Source organism: Pyxicephalus adspersus, chromosome 3, assembly GCF_032062135.1.
Source record: "Pyxicephalus adspersus chromosome 3, UCB_Pads_2.0, whole genome shotgun sequence".
In the NCBI taxonomy this organism is placed as follows: domain Eukaryota; kingdom Metazoa; phylum Chordata; class Amphibia; order Anura; family Pyxicephalidae; genus Pyxicephalus; species Pyxicephalus adspersus.
The window spans coordinates 77,489,530-77,510,267 of NC_092860.1; the positions used below are offsets into that span (position 1 = coordinate 77,489,530).

At 35.7% G+C, this 20,738-nt stretch overlaps 1 protein-coding gene across 2 annotated transcripts in view; it reads right to left on the reverse strand.

The window, feature by feature from the left end:
• TMEM150C (transmembrane protein 150C) overlaps positions 1-20,738 on the reverse strand; it is a 107,863-nt gene that overhangs the window by 42,919 nt on the left and 44,206 nt on the right. For both annotated transcript variants that reach the window (XM_072405315.1, XM_072405316.1), the window contains exon 2: positions 10,278-10,388. The gene's annotated coding sequence lies outside the window, so the exon portion shown is untranslated. The remainder of the gene's footprint in view (positions 1-10,277; positions 10,389-20,738) is intronic.

Consider the following 20,738-nt stretch of genomic DNA (forward strand, 5'->3'; position numbering starts at 1 on the left):
GCATGACGAATAGCATATTCCCACATTAAGGGCATAATTGGGGTACAAAGATACTTCAATCAAGATACAATCAGTACCAACTACATACACCATGCATACCATACACCTAACATGTATACTGAGAGTTCCAGTGTTCAAATTAAATAAGGGTACATTTTTATCTGTCTCTAGAATAGTTGATACAAGACACAATTAGTTGATTCTTCCTGCTTATGCCAAAATCTAACCTTACCATTTGCATGTCACAGCAGAAATTTGGCATTTGTCAGAAAAGTACATTTTTTTCCAGCCCTAATTTATCTAGTTTTAGTAATTTAATGCTGAGTGTAGCCATACTTTTATATTCCCAAGTGACAAGAATGGAACCAAATGTGTTCTGCAGTTGTAGTTCATCCCCGTCATTGCTTTAAGTGTTGTATATTATAAGGTTGCATGTTTTTCTACACATTGCTGTAGCTAAGAGTGTTTACTCTAAAGTTTTACAATTCCTTTATGTCAGCCTACACAAGTCTGGCCATTCTACACCATCAATAACAAAGTGTCTTCACCCATTACTCTTTAGATCAGCCTTTTCTGATCTTTGTAACATGGTAGAACCCTTGAAGTAACATTCAGATTTTCAGGGAACCCCTTCTATAACTTTATCCCCATCTCACAGTATATTATAGTGGTGGTCATTGGGAAGAATTCTACCCTTACTGACAGCCAAAACGATCACTCGTGCCACTTAAATTGACCTGAGGTACAAATTGCTCATTGCTAAAGGAACCCCTATCAAGCTCTGGAGGAGTCCTAGAGTTCCACGGAACCTTGGTGGAGAAACACTAATGTAGATGTTTTTTATTGACCATTATCTATAAAAAGACTATAGTAAGTAAATATTCCAGGAGGGAAGCAGTTTTTGGAATTCTTCGCCCACAACATTATGGATTTTGATTGTTTAGGTGCTTTGTTTTAAAAGCCATCTTCATACATAAGGTGTGATTTGTTAAAGCTCTCCAAGGCTGGAGAGGATACACTTTCATCAGTGCAGATGGGTGATCCTGCAAACCTGCTAGCAAATGTTTTGAATCCTGGAACAGATCCATTCCAGGCTTGCCGGATCACCCAGCTTCACTGATGAAAGTATATCCTCTCCAGCCTTGGAGAGCTTTTCTAAATCAAGCCTTTTGTCTGTATGTGTTATGGTTTCTTTGTAAATTCAAAAGCCAGATTCTGATTCTACAATGTCCTAAATAGGATAATATAAAACTGCTGAAGACAACAGAATTTAAGATAACTACAGCTGATTTAGCCCCAGTTCATAATAAAAATTATTACAAATGACAGCCAGCATTCTTATCTCAATGTATTTATTTACATCAGAAGATGTTGCATGAGAAGCCCAGGGCTTGTTCTTTTTAACTGCAGACTTTGAAAACAAAAGAAATATTATGTAGTTCAATGGCTCACATTTACGTGACCTTACAAGTTACCTTACAAGGTATCCCCAGAGACCACCAAACTCTCTCCTCTACAATCTATAATGAATGCTGCAGCCAGACTCATCCATCCTTCCCACCACTTCTCTGCTGCATCTCTCTGTTGTTCCCTTCATTGGCTTCCATTTCACCTGAGAATCAAATTCTGTGCTTTGCCTTCAAATCCTTACACAGCTCTTGTCCAACTTACCTGTCTGACCTGTTAAAAAATACTCTCCCAGGTGCTCTCTTCCCTCATCCAATTACCTACTAATGACTTCCTCACTCATAACCTCCTCACATTCACGACTGCAAAACTTTCCTAAAGCTTCCCCAACTCTCTGGAACGGTCTTCTCCGTCCTATTCGGCTTGCTCCTACCTTCTGCTCATTTAAAAGAGCACTCAAAACCCATTTTTTCAAGCTTGCCTACCTGTCTTTTTCTGTTTCTTAAAACCCTCACTACTACTCATCACTCCATATCTCCCCTCCCACTGTGTGATACTTCCCCCACCTACTAGATTGTAAGCTCTTGTGGACAAGGTCCTCCCCTCCTCCTGTTTCACTGTCTGTAACTGTCTGTCTGTCCTAGTTCTTGTAAAACGCTGCTTAATATGTTGTCCCTGTATAAATCCTGGTAATTATTATTATTAATAATAATAATAATAATAATAATAATGTTAATAATAATAATAATATTAATAATAATAATAATATTGCAAGCAATTGGATTTATACTTAAGTGACACATTAGGGTCTGTCAAAGGGCTTTTGTTCACTTTAAACAAGTTTGGCATTCCCATACAGGTCTATAGGATAGTTCTCTGCCAAACCTGCTATATATGAAACCTCCTTGAAGTAGGCCAACTGCAAGTCAAGAGTTCTGAATGATCCTACCTCAAACTGATGTCAATACAAGCCCTTAAAATATTTGTCACTACTTTGTTCTACTTTCTACTGAAGTATTGAATATTAAGTTTTTTTTTCGGGTATAACAAAAAAAAAGAATAAGTTGATTTTAACTATGGCTGGCAATGATGTTGCAGTGCAGTTACCGCTTTCTCATGACACTACAAGAATCCTCTAACCACGGCAGACCTATACTGAATGAATGGGGGAGGCAGTAAACAATACTTTACTGCTCACAGCCTCCTGCTGTCAAATCTGCAGACACTGGTTCTTCAGGAAATAGCGCTGCAGTGTGAGTGAGTGGTAAGGTGCCAGCTGCAGGAAGTCATGCAAGATCGCAGATCTAATGGTAACAATGTTTTGGACTTTTTATAAACATCCTACATTTTGTAATTAAAAGTTTACATGGAGCCAATTTTTGTTTAATAAATACTCAGGTTGTATTTTCAGCTTTGGTGTGTTAGGCTACGTACACACGTCAGATGATTCTCATACAATATTTGCCCCAGGGCTGATATGAAACGAGAATCCGGTGTGTGTACAGCGCTTATCGTTCATGGATCTGTTCTGGGAGATCCATGAACGTCGAATGATCGTAGTGAAGGGGAGAGAGCACAGTGTGGTGCCGCACGTTTCATCACTTCCCCCCCTCCCCTCTCCATGGAGCAGATTGACGCTGTATGAACAAAGCTCGTTCAGTCTTTGGTCGTTGAAAAGGATTGTGAAAGATCCTGACCAATAACAATTATTGAACATGTGTACACTTACACCTTACACTGATTATTTGTTTTTTACCACTACTTTTAGCTATAGGTTGGCCGACTGATTGTAAACAATAGATATACATTTTTAAAAGAGGCAAACACTAACAATGGAAAAGAGGAAGCATATCGTTAATAATTAATTAAAGTTAGGCTAAACAAAACTGATAAAAATTTGTGTAAATATGGCCGCTCCATGTATTCAAACCAAAGGTTAAAGATTTGATAGTGTTAGGTGGGGCCTGGTGTCAATCTTTAGATTTTGTAGCTTTAAGATACTCTAATAATGAGATTGGTCAGACATTGTTCCCAAGTTTGTTGCTTGCCTGTCTATCTTTATATTCCATTCCATTTTGTTGCTTTACATTGTTATTTTTATTTTTGTAGGAGAGAGTTAAAACTGCTTCATTGCCATCTGTGTCTCATTAGGGATAAATCCCTTTGGTTTCTGTTCTGTACACTTAACAGAAAGTGAGAGAAAAACTTTCTCTTCTCATGTGAGGAATATCCCCTATTAGGCAGTTTTTACAGGAAAAAGTTTTCACATTTTGGATTTTCCCCACTGACATTGGTAAACCGGATAATTAAGAAAAGTGAATATCGATAACTAGGTCAAAGCCAACCCCCCCCCCCCCCCCCCCCCCAAAAAAAAAAAAAAAAAACTTTTTTTTCCTTTGGATAAACTTTATTTGCAGATATCCTACTAATAGGGTCCCCAGGAGATATAAGAAATCGTCATGTGGTTTGACATCTTCAGATTCAATTAAGAGCTGAAATATTAGTATAGGATGAACTGACCTTTTAATACACATTACAGCTTTAATCAATCTGGTTTATTTTAAACTTTTCACTACAATTTCAGTTGAATCTCTTGCTCATCCCTACTGGCCACATATACTGCTTAACATTAAAGAAAAAATGTAATTTATCTTGAACATATTTAAAGTTCTTGATTCTAATGTCATTAGAAAAGTTTTAATTTTTCTGGTATATGTCAAACTTTGGAAAGCCAGATACATGGAGTATGACATTTCCATAATTTTCTTTACTAAACAGGTACATTGAAGGTGATTGGAATGGTTTAGCAAGGTAATGGTTTGACCTATATAGAGCAAATTATATTAAGGTTCTACTAAACCTGTTCAAATTTATCTAGTTGATGTGAATGTAATGTATTTTTATAGTTTATATAGTTATGCTGCAAGGTCAGATCATTCATTTCCAAGCTGTTTTTATAAACTAAATATGGTTCAATATACTTTACATTAGTTCTGAAAGTACAAGCCTCCAACAGTTTAATGAACTCTACCTGTGGTGATATCATTTTATGTACTGTTTTCCAACTTTCTGAGTGATTGCTAACTCTCTGTGATAATTTAAATACACACAGAAATAAATGGTACATAAAATGGAATTACTCATGTAACAAAAATATTATAAAACATGCAATAAATAGAACATGCAAGCAAAAAAGACAATGTGCAGGCAGACCCCACATTCAAATGTCTCAGATTGTTTTTTTTTATTATTATTAATTAAATCAAAACCTTATGTTGAAGTGGCCATATAGTTCAGAGCACAAAAAGTAACTATAATGGAAATATTATAAAAAAATACAAACAAATCTCATGGTCTGTTCATTGCTCCATTTACACGTCAACAAACCATAGGCCAAATCTCTGCAGAAATCCAACAAAGATATATCAATATCACCCTACAAGCATCAATCACTCTTTGTGGAGCTAAAAATCATAGTGTTTATTTTAGGCACTAGGACTTCAGCAACATCTGTTCTTGATGCCAGGATTTTGTTACAGAAAACAACAGGAGCTGCCCCAACCATCACTGACTGGTAATCTATCCATCATGGTTGACCAGGCCATATTTGACATGACCTCTTTGACATGTCAACAGGTCAGATTACTCATGATGGGGCACCAATGACATGTGTCCAATTTCTACACCACAAAGGAAATGGCGCTGATTTCTTCGAGAATGCAGATCCCTCTGCTATCATGAAAATGATGATAATTCTGAGAATGTGGCAATGCGATTGAAATCTCAATTTTCGATTACTATGTTTTTAAGGTGCCATGACCATTTATGGAAAACTGTTTTATAAAAATAACCATCATAAAAATATTATAATATTGTTAAAAAGACTTATGTGTGTGCAAACTGACAATATATTTTACATTTATTGTACCTTGCTATAAGTAAAACATTAAAATTAAAACACTATCATGGACTGGATTTTATATGCCTTTGGATTTCTTTTTTTGTATTTTGTAATAATTATCTATTACTTTTATCTCCTTATGCCTAATTTAGATTTCAAATCTCTATTCTATATACTGCAAACAATGCATTGGTCCTGTCAACTCATGTCAAGAAACACTTATAGGGCAGAATTATGTATATGCATTAGAATGCTATTGTTGCTTTAAGTTGGTATTATTAAAACTTTAGGAAAAAAAACCTTGTCCTGTTGGCAATTACACAGCCATATGCTGAAACATGGAAATGGGTTAAAAATATTTTAACATTTAAATTCATTCTTACATATGCAACACACCATAATTTAATATTTCATGCTGCAGTCAATTCAAGTAATTTCATTTATATCTCTTTTTACGGTATAAATTAAGCCTGAAACACCATCATACTTCACAGTGTTTGAAGTAACTAGTTTTTAAATGAAAACCTATAATAAAGAATGTATTAAAGAAAGTATTATTTCTTTTTAATATCCTTTCTCAAAGAACGATATACTTGAAACAGTAAATCCCAAATTTAATTGCCTGGCCATAATAAATATAGTAGATCACTGACATTTTGCCTACATATGCTGTGCTTTTCCCAGGGTATAAAATACCGGTTTAAGTCTTCTTGGTATCTTCTTCAGTAATAATGTAAGATTTTATTCCACAGAAACCGGCATAGGGGAAGTATAAAAATTTTATGTTCCAACATCCAGATGCTTTGCAATCTTGGTCTGAGGCTGAGCCACATTTCATGTTATGTCTTTTCATTCAGAAGCAGTTAAATAAGCAGTCTGTCATCTAGGTTTCTTTCACTGAACTGGGTCTTAAAGATATATTAAAAGATCCATACCTGCAGTCTGGCAATATGTCAGATACCATCATGTCTGGTGTGCCTTGGAGTTAACTCAAACTACTCAGCCCCAATTTCTTTAAAAAAGGAAAAATCACACCTCACACAATACCGGGCAGCACAATGGTTTAGAGGTAAGTGCTCTGGCCTTTGCAGCGCTAGGTCCCTGTTTTGAATCTCAGTCAGGTACTATCTGCATTGAGTTAGCAGGTTCTCCCTGTGTTTGCATGGGTTTCCTCCGGGTACTCTGGTTTCCTCCCAAGTTCCGAAAACATGCAATTCAGTTAATTGGTTTCCCCCCACAAATAGACCTTAGACTCTATTAAAGACATATGATTGAGGTAGGCCCCCTTGAGGGACAGCTAGTGACACAAATTTGGACTATGTAAAGCTCTGTGTAATGTGTTGGCTCTGTAAATTAGTAATAATAAAAAACCCTCTGTGGCAAAATTATTCCTTTAATTTTTTTATTTGGAAAATGTGTTGGTATACATTATGTGCAAGGGCAGAATTTCAATCAGGTCCCTATACTTCTTGCTTAGTGCAAACTGTTTATTGGGCAATTGTGGCTCTGACTTCCTTAACCACACTATGTAAGCCAAGTCTGTCCACTGTTCTGTCAGTGAACAGTTATTTAAATCCAATTCTAAGGATAGCAGATACTCCCCAGGATTGTTATACCAAGGGTGTTTTTATTACTATTTGAAATTTTCCAAACACCCAGAATTAGTAAATTTTTTTTTTAAGCCAAAAGACAAACTACTCAAAAAAGGCACGTGAAGCTAGACACTGCCATCAGGGAAAAATAATAATGCAAAAAAAAGACTGTCATAAACATTCGTTATGTAGCTTTGAGGTTTAGCATAACTTTACACACACACACATATATATATATATATATATATATATATATATATATCATGAAAAATCACATACACAGAAACATTTATCTAAAGGTATATTACAATTGCCTTTTACAATTTCAGTACTTAACTCACAGCTTAAAATCTAAGGTGGTTTGAATCCTAACAAGTTGTAATTTGTGTTTTATAGAAAGCAGTCCATAATGCTGACTTTGGTGAACTTGATTGTGGCTAGATGTCCATGAAATGTATGTTTTCTGTAAATCATGTAATTTACAATATGAATAATGGTTATATAGGGAATGCTGCACCTTTTCATTTACAATCAGACATTTTTATCTTCTAAAACCTATTTTCTCTTTTGTTGTTCCTAATGTAAACAGTAATGACAATAACCAGTGATCCGGAGCTGACAAATTGAGGTATGGAATTAGAAACTAATGTTAAACACTAAAGCCTGAGGCTCCAGCGTGACACAAAAGTTTTAAAGTTCTAAAAAAAAGACAGGAACATTTTTTTAAACATGGCACCTTTGCCCCCAGATGTCTTAGGTTCATTACTGCTGTTTCTCCTTAACATGCTCAAATGCAGTTTGTGCAATGTTTCATATGTTACTACTGGTTTTGAACAAGCCTAAACCTAAAAATATGTTTGTGAAGATTTTTATCTATATCATTATATATCTAGTAGTAGTCACATTCAACTTGAGTTGCTGGAGACTTTTCTAAACTGATGAAGTACCTTGGAAAACTATAGAATGTCTTCCGCATTACCAGTCCAAGTCCAGTTGTGGACTGGCCAACAACTACTACTAGCTAAAACTAAAAAATATGTAACTTCTAAAAATGGTACAGAATTATTGACCTGATTACTTAAATGAGGACTGTGGACAAATTAAATAAAAATATATATGGTACAGTCAATTACTGACATCAACACCGTTTTATTACTTTCCACTTCCTAAAGAGGTATAGTAAAATAGAACTGCAGTGTTGTCACCCTGTTGACAGGTTTTTCCTTTTCAGGGCTGTGGAGTCAGTACATAAATCCTCCAAATCTCCTCAATTTATAGTAATTCTGGCTCCAATTCTGATTCCTTTATAATAAATATGTATTTTCTATATTGATTGAACGTACACAATATACAAGGCATTTTATCATTGCCAATATGGTATTTCATTCCATGCTCATCAATTGTACAACTATATGAAGGAGGTGTCTGTTTTCAGTGAATTTCCAGGGCACTTCTATTTATTGCTCACAAAGGCAGCTTGCCAAAGATTTCAAGCAAGTCAATTGATGCGGTCATATTATCCGACACTAGGCTAACCGGTCCTCCCCAAATATGCTGCACTCCAAGCAAAGGAATGGGGAACTACTATGATAAAATACAGACCTGGGTAGAAATATATGTGGGGAGCATAGATCACCTTTTGGGTGATGAGCCCCTGCTTACATCCTAGGGTGATATACAGTTCATCTGCAAAAGGAAGTAAGGGGGGTAGGGTTCTCCTGTTAAACATTTTCCATGGACTGTCTGAAAAGTTTATGGGAGATAAACAGTACTTCTGCTTTTGATGTGCACAACATTCTAGGAAGATTTGTGACAGATCTTCAGAGAATGTCTATGTAGAATATGGTAGTACTATAGAATCTGGATTAAATTGTATAAACACAAATTTAATAATAAATCAGGATATCACGATCATAAGCCAAGTAAGTCTGAAACTCACACAGAGTTGGTCCTAGAGCTGACCAACAATAAATACATATGTTTGCACTCAAAAGAACTTGTTTAAACATATTACAGCACAAATTATAACCAATGTTTGTATTTCATGATCCAAAATAAAACTATGTATAAATGTCAGATAGCATAAAAAGTTCAGCTGAATTTCACACAAGTAAAACAACTACTCACTGGTAATACACTATAATACTATTTATAATGACTCTCATCTGTGAAATAGAAAATGTTAACACAATGGGCCTTATTAAAGCTCTCCAATAATAGAGAAGATAGACTGTCATGGGAGAACTTGGGCGATCCAGCAAACTTAGAATACATTTCTTGAAAATAATTTGCTATTAGTTGGCAAATGTTGTCAATCTTGGACCAGATGTATTCCAGGTTTGGTGGATCACTCCGGTTCCTCCAATGTGGTCTGTCTTCCCCAGTCTTAGAGAGCTTCATTAAATGAGACCCGTATTATTTTCTTACAAATTAAATTTATTTGGAGTTGGAATTGGTTGATTTTTGGCAACTCCAGGTACCCAAGAATTACTTCTGATTCTGACCTCAATAATACATTTCTGGTTTGTAATGGATGAACATTAGGTAGACCACAAACAAATTAAAGCCTAACTCCAGCTAACTTTTTAAGGAGTAGCAGCAATCTATTTTTTGTTTCAATCCGTTTTATTAGATTTTCAGAGAAAAAAATAACAGGTAACATAACAAAGAATCAAATATATAACACATACATCGTATCCAACATAACATTATAGGCTTCAGATTAACAGTCATTCAATACCAAAGAGCTGTACATACGGGAAGAAGCTTGGCATTCCTCCGGTGGAGGGATCACCCCCTCCGGGGCGTCCCTTCTGAGCCCCCTTCACTTTTGGGCCCATAAAGCCGGTTAGATAGGCGCAAAAGCGCTTACTCTGCAGGGATTCCCCAGGCGGGATACGGAGCTCAGGAATCTGCGTCCTGCTCCACCGCCATCAAGCCACGCCCCCCAGCAATCTATTTTTAACAAAATCCTATTAATCTGATATGAATAAAAACAGATTGTTCAAAGCGACATACTGTTTGATTTGTCCCAACCTTTTTTTTTTGCTTTTTGTGTGTAAATAAGGAGATTGGATAAATAAAGGAGTGAAATATAAAAACAAGAATTCATATGCTAAATATTGTCTTTACATGTATTTACCATATACAGGTAGCTGAATTTTTCACAACATTAACATTTAGCAACATTATATTTAGATATCCTTTGATTTAATAACACTGCTAGGTGTGACCACTAGGTTACTATTTTAAAATGAGAAGCTATCAGAATCAGTTTATCTTACCTTGTGACCCTACTGCATCAGCTACACAGAATACTGAGATAATGGTACTTTGTTTATGATCTAAGTATACAAAGTGATATGATGTGAACTTACTTTTGTGGTGCTTGGAGTGAATAGATTAAAAAAGATCAGTCAAAAAAAGAAGTTCAGAGGTTTGGAAACTGCACAAGAATGAGACCTCTTCACCATCCCAAAGACAAGCACCTTAAAAAAGAAAAAAAGGTTTTTATGTTAGATTTGATTCATCATTATCCCCTTGTTAAAATTTCATGTTATATTATCATGAGAATTTCTAGGACACACTGCTTTTGGGCTAACGACCAAGCATGCGTTTTAATGTTTCTGAAATGTTAACAGCTATGGTGCCATTAATTTAGTTTATTGGTACCTACAATATAAAATGTCTGTGAACTAATTTAACTGGCATTTGGAGCCTTAGCACCAATATTTGTAGCTTTTCTGCAAAAGTATTTTAGAATTTTAGGTCATTTACAAAATAGTGCCTGTTACAGAGAAATGGGTTATAGAATTCATGATGTAATAAACCTAGTGAATAGGAGGCATAATTCTAACACACATTCATACATGAAAAGAGCAATGATTATATGAGAAAACAATATCCATTAGCAACAAATCAGATATAATTTTTAACTCATGTTGGTCCCGAGAGAATTCTGTGAAAACCATATAAATTGGTGAATATCCCCAAAAGGTACACAGACATCAAAAAACCCAAACAAATTCTAACTCTTCCCCACTCAATCCATAATGAACCACTTTATGTGTGCTGCACAAAGCTTTGAGTTTTGTTATGGCCATTAATATTCCAAAACCATTACTGTAACCAATGTCCTTTCTTAAAGTCAATCTGTCAAAAAATAGATACGGAGGCTGCCATTGCTTGTGTTTGAATAATACTATATGCCTGATTGTTATGCTAGGTCTTTGCCTTCAGGCTTTACTACTTTCAAAGTTACTGACCCAGAATAAGTACGGAGATTAAGAGTTCTGACTTCACTTAAAGGCAAAAATAAACAAGTGATTATCATTTTAAGAAGTTTAGCAATGGCATCCATGCATTTCTTTCATGAGACAGTACTTTAAAGTATATCTCCAGGCAAACAGCTAAGTACAGAGCACAAAAACATATAAGGGAGCCAACGGTTTTGTATTTTTGTACATCCATTTCAAAGATGTCACGCAGCACAGCCGTCTGACTTTTCTCTGCTGCAGTTTGTTACATTTACAGGTCTCTTCCGCACCCCCAGCCTGCGAGTGAACAGAAAGTTTAATCACGCAATCATTCTGCACCCTCTGATTGGTTCCCTCTCCCAGTCTGAACTGCTTGATAAAATAAGTATGGTAAAGCTGCAATTATTTGTGTTTTTGCTTAACATATATCATATTCTGTATTTTAGAGCTAAATGTTGGAGAAGCAGCACAGTATGCATTGTATTTCTGTCCATCCATTTTTAAGATTTAGAAAAGTCTGTCTAGTGGTGTAGGAGACCTCATTGCTCTCCTGCAACTAAACCAAAAGGGATATGGATAAGCAACAATACCTGGCATCTTTTCTATCTGCCCGGAGTTTAGCTTTAAATGCTTATAAGAAAAAAATCACATTTCTAGGGAGCAAAGACTCTATTGAAAAAAATCCATTTAATGTGTGCTTCCAACATCCTATTAATCCTCACATTCTATACAAAATGTTCCCCTATCCTAGTTTTATTGTTATTTTAGCACGCCCACATACTGGGCACTGAACAAAATAAATGTGCTACAGCAGTGCTTGTTTTTATCAAAAAGTTTTGATGAGCTGCAATGGAAGCAAAGGAAGATCTAGTTATATTTTGTAGTGTGCCTGCGACAGTACCAGTTTTGTTTTTTTGTTACACCTTTTAAGCCTGCTTCAGCCAGCCAACTGGATCTGTCATTTTGTAGGTAATTAAGGTTCCTGTCTGAAGGTGTTATTTTCAAACATTTAAAGATACTGAGCTTTCATTAGAACAAATGTTGGATTCTCTGGTATCACACTCTCTAAACTTCTGTCCTCCTTCCTAAAATACCAATATTATTGGATTATCTTCTGAAGATACAATCTAGAATTACATTTAATACAAAGGTAGTTTTTCTTCTAATTCATAGGCTTTCTATGTGTACTGTACAACATTGTTTTTGCTTCCCTTGTATTTGTCATTTCTAATGTTTAAAGGAATAAAATGTAGATTAAATGTTTATAATTATTACTGGACATAATTTGTTTAATTTAGGTGGCATTTTTTCTTGTATATGTAACTTTACATGAAAGGAGGTCAAGTCCTCCTTTAAAAATGGCAATCTTTAATTACAAACTTGTGTGGACAACTATACTTGAATTAGGTTCAGCTCACAAAAGAATTTGGTGTACTTTTTAAATTTCACCAATGTCCAAAAAATTTCTAAGCAGTTATGATGACCATTGCCTAACTCTAATATCTTGGTATTCTTTGCAGGCAGTCCTTTATTATTTTACATGGGCCAAATTAGATTTATGAATCTGTAGGGTTTCAATTAGAGACTGTGACTGTAAACCAAGGGTGTCAATTAAACAGCTTTCTCTGGTTTCACTGCACACAATCAGCTTCTTATAGGGTGCATTATATTATATTTACAGTAACCACTCAAAAACAGCCAGATGGTTACTGAAAAGTGCTGGGTGGTGCACCCGACTAAAAGGGACTGGGGAGAACACTATAGAACCTGATTTATTTCCTAGCTAATAGACATCCAGCATCTAGTCATTTTGTCCCCAGAGAGGAAATGTCCTTGGTCCACCCCGTTTTTTTAATTTATTAGATTGAGGTCCTTTTAACCATTGAGGCCCAACATCATATGAAGGCATTACCTTGTGCAGTCTGCATAAGTCTGGGTACGTTGTTTTCAACGATCTATGTAGAAGACCTTAGCTGCCCCTCCAACCAGCCAAGATTTTCCTGCAGTAGCTGTCTCTACTCCCTTAAAATATATCAATCTTTCCTATAAAATATATCAATATAATTAATATAATTTCAATATAGAAAATACATCAGTGGAACTTGACATAATTTTGTAGTGTTTGAGATAGCTTGGCATAACTGGACTCTGCATACATATGTGTTGCAGTTATGTAACAGGTCATGCCCTACCCTAGCCTGTGAAAGGACAGTGAAAAGAAGAAAAAGTAGAATCTTGGGCTCTTCTATTTATCATTTAATTTTCTATCATTATCAGTGCATCCCCTAATTGTCTCCTTGTGTTGTTTTTCCCTCTTTCAGTCTGAGATCTCCTGTAAAGGAGATTGTAAAAGATTAAAATCAAATCAAGTGTAGGCACTTCCAGTACTTACTTCAACAAAATACAGCTAATTATGTATTGAGGAATACAAAACTGCATTATATTGTGTTTCCAGCTTTAAGTATTGACCTTTCAGTCCTTATTTCTACTGATAAGTTTGGCACTAAACGTAATGCTACCATAACCCAAAGGATTTGCAAGTTCACTGCATCAGAGATGAAATATTTCCTGACAGTTCCCCGTTGAAGCTGTTTATATTGTCCTCATGCCAAAGTTGTTACATGAGTTTCCGAAAACCTCATGCTACTTTAATTAACAATCTCTATGAAATGCCCCAAAAAGGCTTGTTTGCACAGAAAGATGAAAATCCCACATAAACTCAGAATTCCGGCATGGCGAAAATTCAAAGATGCTTTTATTCTAAATAAGCTGCTATTTCTAATATTCGATTCATGAATTTATTAATCCTTCTTTCTGGAAAGTCATATGCTGTTGCCTTAAGCTATATAACTTTCTGATCTTAACTGAAAGAACAGCCAAAAACAAAAAAAAAAGAATAGTGACAGACATAACAAAATAATCCTCGTTATAAACTCCAGAAATGAGCAGATGGATGCACTTTTCCTAGCTTTAGCTGCCTTGACTTCTCTTAATAACACAGATTCTAAATAACTCACAGCATAGTATATGACAGAGTTTGGTTTACTGGATGTCTTAGGCATTCTTTAATTTGTATGGATCGACTGCCTGCACACATTTATATCTGATGGTAGAATTACTGACTTATCTGCCTGAGATGTATCAACAGCAATGTTGTCTTACTGTAATGCAATATATTCACATACATTCAAAAAGTCTATCAAAGTATAATTGTGGCCTAAAGGAGACCACACAATAAGATTACAGCTTTGTATGCCACAAGGATTCTTTTTGACCCTGAATTATTTTAGGTGTATGTAAATTTCAAATTTGTTTTCAGTATGTTTAGCACTATGTAACGGTTGAACTGTAGCAATTTTTTGAATCTATTGCAGTTTCTCATCTGGAGATTTTCCCAGCAATAGCATTTTCTATTTCACACTTACAACGCATACTTCAATCTCACAATTAGCAGCAGTCATGTCAATGCTCCTTCATTTGGCAATTGGGACTATTATATTTTTTTTTTAAATATTGTAATAATTTTACTCTTCCACATGCAATCCAAACTAAAAATAACCCTTATTTGCCTGGATCTAGGTAAAGAATGCAACAAAGGGCCTTGGGGGGAGGTGGAGATATAAATTCACTCTCAATTACAAGCTCCCAACCCTTATTTATTTCTGTTCATTGCTTTTTTGCTTGTATTGAGTTTTTCCCCAATGTCAGTGATAACCCGATACACCTGTAGGATGCAGTAGCAAATGTGAGCTTTGAAACTACAGTTGTACACTTTATTTTATTTAGAGATCTATGCTCTAAAAAAAGTACAACTTTTGAAAAAGATTGGCACTAACATTCAAAGGTAGTTAGGAATGGAGGCAAAGTACAACTCTCAGCTGCCATTTAAACATTTATATTGAGCAGGATAGTGGGGGGAGATATTGAGGGGCATAACTAGAAATCTGTGGGCTCCCCCTGCAAAATTTTGAATGCCCACTTTCATTTCCAAACTAAAAACAGGCCCGTATTACAGTGAAGTAAAACAAAACAAAAAATGCAGATCGTTGTTTCTTAGTAGGCTCAGCAGAAAAGCAAAGCAAAGGGCAAATTCTTTAGGTAGCAGCTCTGCACAAAGCCTTTTGCTTGCAATGTTCATGAACTTAGCAGCAGGGTTAGAGTGACCTGGCATGCACCCAACGTATTGAATATCACTGTCACCCCTTCTTTAACCCCCATTACTGCCAAGGTCGGAAACGGCCTTGGTCATGGTTATGTCAAAGAAGAATGTAGAACCAGTCTTTCAAATCTGCCCCATTGATCTTTGTCCCAGGAACTGTAAACAGAAAGTTGTTCCTGCAGCCATAAATAATAGAAAATTTATAAATTAGAAAAGGTAGTTATGCCCAAGTCTTCATCTAAAGATTAGGATTTAAACATGGTTTTCCCTTCTAATGGCACCTTTATATTTTACACCCAGCTAGATCTAGACTGGTTAGTTTTATTTCTCTGTCGATTAAAATGAAAAAAAAAATTAAATTCCAGTCTCGTGGTTAGTCTATTAAAAAGGGGTTAAGCATAAGTACACAATTAGAAGAGTAATTTAAAGGTCACACTGGAAGCTGCAAGCCAGAAGATCAAAGACTGATAGATCTGTTATATCATTCTGAGCACAAACATAACCTATTCACAGGCTGGATATAACAGACTTCTTTTATTACTGAGAGCCAGGGAAATAATACAATCACAGATATGATATGATTTTTATGGGATGTAATATGTTGGATAGGCTCCAATAGGATTTATTTTGAATCTGAACTAAAACACATATTTAGTTAAATGTAAAACCAATTAAACATACTGTTTCAAATATTTTTGCATGAATGCAAATTGGTATTACATTACATATTTGGTTACTGTTCCAACTGCTTTTGGGGCTGCAACATACAGGACTCAAGAAGTCAAGAACTTTTGTTTTCGGACAAATAGGCATATAGCATATTAGAAAAGACCAGTTCACAATCTTTGCTTAGAAGGTCTATACCTGACTTTGACTTGCTCAAATATATTCTTAGGTGCCAAGCAAACAACGTTGAATTTGTTTCAAGTTTAGAAACCAGTACCATATGCCAAACCTGATTTGAGTTGAACACAAAACTAATGTTTACCTTTACCAATTGTTTAGTTGGCAAGGTGAGCATTACCTGTGAGCCCATTTTATAGATACACAGTGGGCAGCATTACCATTAAATGGCCAATGAGTACACTTGGTGTGTAGCTTACAGTTGATTTACAGCCGATTCTTGCTTTATTAGAAACATAAGCTGTGAGCCTCTTGTTTTATAAACCACAGGCACAGTTTGTCTGCTATTCTGTAATCTTGCTTTGATTTTGTTTTTTTTTTTACAGAAGTTTTTTTTTACCGGTCAAATTTCCCATGTAGGTTTTTTTTTGGGTGCAATCTCTTTCTGATAGATGAATGTATGTTGGCACCAACCATTTCAAGAGTTTCCTGCAAATCCCACTATATATGTATGGGGTTTGCCTTAACACTAAATAATTAGCTATTGGACTGAATTTGCTGGCTTGCCAGTCTAGAATAACATTAGCAGTCAGCTGACATCTATACCCTGTGTAGATTGTTTCCTTTACAGTTAAATGATTAGGTTCAAATAATTTACCAATCTATTCAAATCCCTTGCTAAACTCATATACACCCACAATCCTCTTTCTAATGGCTTTAGAGAGTTCTTTTATTCTTAGCAAATAAAAAACTAAAGAGAATACACAACCCCTGATAGCTGAAGTTTAAAAAGACCACCAACGTCTTTCCTATGGATGTTCCTATTATTGGCACCTAATCTGATAAATATGCTAAAACACTCAACAATTTCCATGAGGTGTACCTAATTTTTTCCATTACTGTAAAAATCTTTAAATTTGTAAATATAAACTACATTAATCCAGAACAATACCATTCAAACCATTTATTGTAAATACATTCAAAAGTGATATAGTCATACTTATTTCAAAAACCCCAGCAATATATTTCTCATTATTACTCATCACACGTTAGCCAGCACATCACATGTGAGCCAGCATATAATTGAGCAGATGTGGTTCTAATGGTCACTTTCGCTTCCCGTATCATTCACATCTTTCCTTGTACAAGATGCCAAAGAGGACATGTCAAATGTCAAAAAAGTCTACATACATATTACAATAATACCAAAGTTAAGCTTTTGCAGCCACACAACACCAATGAAACCAAGCTGCCAACTGTCACAATATACCCGCTGTATTTCTTAATTTCTTAAGTCTTTCATAATGTTTAATAATACATTGAATATTAACTGTAAGTGAATCCCAAATGTTTTGGGATTTTTCTTTCTTGGCCAGATAATGAGAAAACAAATTAAGCAGTACTGATGAACAAAGTCTGTAATATCCAAAGACTGAATCCCTTTTGCCAAAAAAAATAAGACTGTATTTTATTCAAAATCTGTGTACTTAGTGAGTAAATGAGTGCTATCATTTATTTAGCTCCATTTTAATAGGATTCTTCTTTGAAAACAAAGTTATACTCCCCATGATATGAGTAACACATGTTTTATTACGTTACCAAAGCCGGCAAATGGACATTTTTGGGAAATAACATTTTTTCCTCAGTATTCCCATGTGTGCTTTTGCTTTCAGTTTTGCCAAATTCTTATATGAAAATTCACATTGGTTCACACTATATTAATCTTTCTTGTAAAATAAAGCCGTTATATTGTTTAAAATAGAAACTAATATGACATTTTCCAAGTCCATGTCACCAGTTTTCCATGCTCCACATGCAACAAAACAATTATGTCTATTTGTTTACCATATGTAAAATTCTCTCTGCTACAAAATGTCATAATTTGAAATATGTCCAAATACTAATCTTTCTGTAGTATATACTTTTACAGTTTTCATATACAACTTATGGGTAACATTTAATTCAATACAGTTAGTCAAAAACACAGTACATAACAGGCCTGATTTATTAAAGCTCCCCAAGACTGGAGAAGATAGACTATCATGGGAATAGCTGGGTGATCCATCAACTTTTATTCATAAAAAATTAAAAAAACAATGATTGTATGTTCTCCTCTGAACTAAGATCAGCAACATACCTTTATATTATTTCTGTAGGATATAATTGATCAGATATTCCTACTTCTTTTCTGTAGAATGACATCGAGTCTTCAAGCAGGAATTAGGGATATCTTCAAAATGGGATATCACAAAGGTATGCAGCTTTGCAGGAAAACATACAAGTACATTTTATTTGATAAAAAATCTGAAGTTAGGGTTCACTTTAATAAAGCCTAACTAGTTTTTATTATCTCATTCATTCCCTTGAAGAAAGGTTTTGAGATTTGTAGCTCTAAATTAAAAAGCTCTGCAACATCCTCACCTTTCAAAGGACTTTGTTCCACAACCGGCTTGCAATACACTGGAACTACTATAAACAATGTGGTCTTGTGGGGAAATGCTACATATTCAGTGTCAGCAGTAACTGGATTACTGACTCAACCCAGATTTACAGATTGCAGCAAGTAGTTGAATATACCTAGCATTTAATATCGCTAGAAAACATATGCTTGAGTGTGAGTTATATGAAAGTAAGCTGAAATATAATTGACTATAACATAGCTGAAGGCCTTGGGGAAAAAATCCATTTCCAGTATTGTGTATGGCTGCCGGTATTGAATTTGGAAAAACTCCATGGTGTAAATAATTAGATTATTTTGTCTTCATTGTGATTTCCTTGTACAAAACAACTGTGTAAACAAGGCACAGCTGGAAAGGTTAAAGTATATATAATCCCATTATTTCAAGAGCATGGGAGGGTTAAAACCACTGCGTTTTTGGCCATTTGTATCACATTTGTGTATTTTTGTATACTCAGTTATAAGTAAAATATATTTTTTTAATGTGAGGGATATTCTCTGTTAAACAGCTGTCACAAGAAGATTTCCCCTCTATTACTTTTCTCATGGGCTGAGGACCCCTGCTTTATAACATTTTTCAATGTTATTGCTGTTTATGATAAATGTAGAGCCGCATACATCTTTCACGATCCTTTCCAACGACTAAGCACTCCACGATGCATGAACGAGTGCTGTACATACAGCACCATTCTGCTTTATGCAGGGAGGGGGGGGGGGCGACAAAGCAACACCCCGCTGCACTCTCTCCCCCTTCACTTGCATTACGATCCTTCGTGGTTCATTGTCCGTGGATCCGCCAAGACGGTCGTTCGGACGATGAACAACACGCGCTGTACACACTTAAGATTCTCGTCCGATATTGGCCCTGAGCCGATTATCGGGCGAGAATCATTGGCACTGTGTACGTAGCTTTAGTTACCTAATATCCAGAACAGTGGATAGTCCACAAAAAATGAAGGTGATACCTTGACAAGCAGTCAGAAAGCAAAGACTATTTGCTCGGTACTTTAGTTTGTTATTCAGGCATCAGAACCACTGCCAGCGATGCAGGAGAGCTGTCCTCAATTTCACAGGATCTTTGTGTCTCCTGTTCATATAGAAAACATCTCTCTAAGTATAAATATTCTTAGTTTTGAAATCTGGTGAGTGTAACAGTCATTTCGATTTAGAAGAGTTTTTAAAATTCCATGTGACCCTTGGCTTCTGTGTCAATTTACTAGCAGGTTGGAGTCAAATAAAATTTCCAAATCCTATATTCCTTTTCACAGATAATTAGGATGCTTGGCATAAAGTAAGTATATGCTTTGCATAGAATATTGTATGGGGCTTGACATTGACAGACCTGTATAATATACACTTACTCACTTTTGATAGAGTGTGCCAGTTGACATCAGCTAAAGTGAAACCATTGAGTCACACAAAAAATTGTCTTGAACTCACTCATCTTATGGCTGTATACCATGTGCTGTGCCAGTGCTTCAACTTTAATGGCAGTGGCCATGCTGTAGATGGAGGTACTGGCCCCCCAAACCCAGAAGTACTCTGCATGAGAGGGGTCTTCTGTACACTGTTTTCTGTAGTTACTGGTTATGGTGAACAGCTCTAGGGAAAAAAGGGTATAGCTAAAGGGCAGACTAGACTGAATGTGCCGACTGTTACTTTGTGTGTTCTACATCCTCTTTGCTTGCTCTGCCAACCTTGCCTAGGGGCTTCTGCCAGATAATTGACATAAGGTAGGTATGATTTTGGCATGATTATGAAGTTTAGTCCTCCCAGGCATGTGTGTGTGTATGCCTTGCACAGCCATATCATGTGTGGGAGCTACACAGTTCTAGCCCAATCAATCAAGGGGACTGAAGATGCCGAATCTTTTGGAAGACCATGAGAAGATGTCAGCATTTTGTCAATGGTTAAGCCCAAAGCAGGGAAAAACACCCTAAATAGGAATTTGAGGTAGGAATAGGAGCTTGAATCTGGTGGATGTCTCTATTCCCATGCATAAGTCTATCTTAATGAAGTATTCTGGAAGAAAAAAAGTGTTACTCCTCTGGTACTGCTGTATTCTGCTTGTATTCTCAAACTGTGCCTTTTTTAAGTGAATTTGTCATAAAACAAACTGCCA